General features: G+C 46.4%; 2 non-coding genes across 2 annotated transcripts; one reads left to right on the forward strand and one right to left on the reverse strand.

The window, feature by feature from the left end:
* On the reverse strand, positions 1-72 carry Trnap-ugg (transfer RNA proline (anticodon UGG)). The gene has a single exon. It is a non-coding gene; the product is annotated as a tRNA-Pro (tRNA).
* Positions 73-264: 192 nt separating this feature from the next.
* Trnap-ugg (transfer RNA proline (anticodon UGG)) lies at positions 265-336 on the forward strand. Its single transcript has one exon. It is a non-coding gene; the product is annotated as a tRNA-Pro (tRNA).
* Positions 337-597: the final 261 nt, after the last annotated feature.

The raw sequence follows: 597 nt of genomic DNA on the forward strand, positions 1-597 counted from the left end.
GGGCTCAACCGGGATTTGAACCCGGGACCTCTCACACCCAAAGCGAGAATCATACCCCTAGACCATTGAGCCGCTGGTTGTTTAACCAGCTGACCAATTTGGCTCCAAACGGCTTGCGCTGCTCGCGGGGGAAAATGCTTTCTCAACTGGAAAATTGAAGCGCGACCACAGCAGCGTTATGAATTTATTTTCTATGCTTACTGGATTATCCGTTTTTTCGGCGAACGACGTCGGGTTTGTCGGTGGCTGTTCGCCAGGCCAAGCGGCTCAATGGTCTAGGGGTATGATTCTCGCTTTGGGTGCGAGAGGTCCCGGGTTCAAATCCCGGTTGAGCCCTATGGTTTTTGTCAATGATCACACAAAAACCATCTAATTGTTATTGCTTGTTTGCTTTGTAATTGGATGCAACGATAGCATCTATTATTTCTTTTTAAACTTTTCTAGGAACTCGACACAGAGCTGTGGCCTTGCTGTCTATATCCTATTACATGATTTATCTCACGATTGCAGGTCGTGAAGAGCACTTTTGAAAACAAATTTCCCATCCGGAGTGTCTCGGAGCGGTTGTCGTTATCGTTGAAAATAGATCTAGATCTT

This window comes from Sabethes cyaneus, chromosome 2 (genome assembly GCF_943734655.1).
Source record: "Sabethes cyaneus chromosome 2, idSabCyanKW18_F2, whole genome shotgun sequence".
NCBI lineage: Eukaryota > Metazoa > Arthropoda > Insecta > Diptera > Culicidae > Sabethes > Sabethes cyaneus.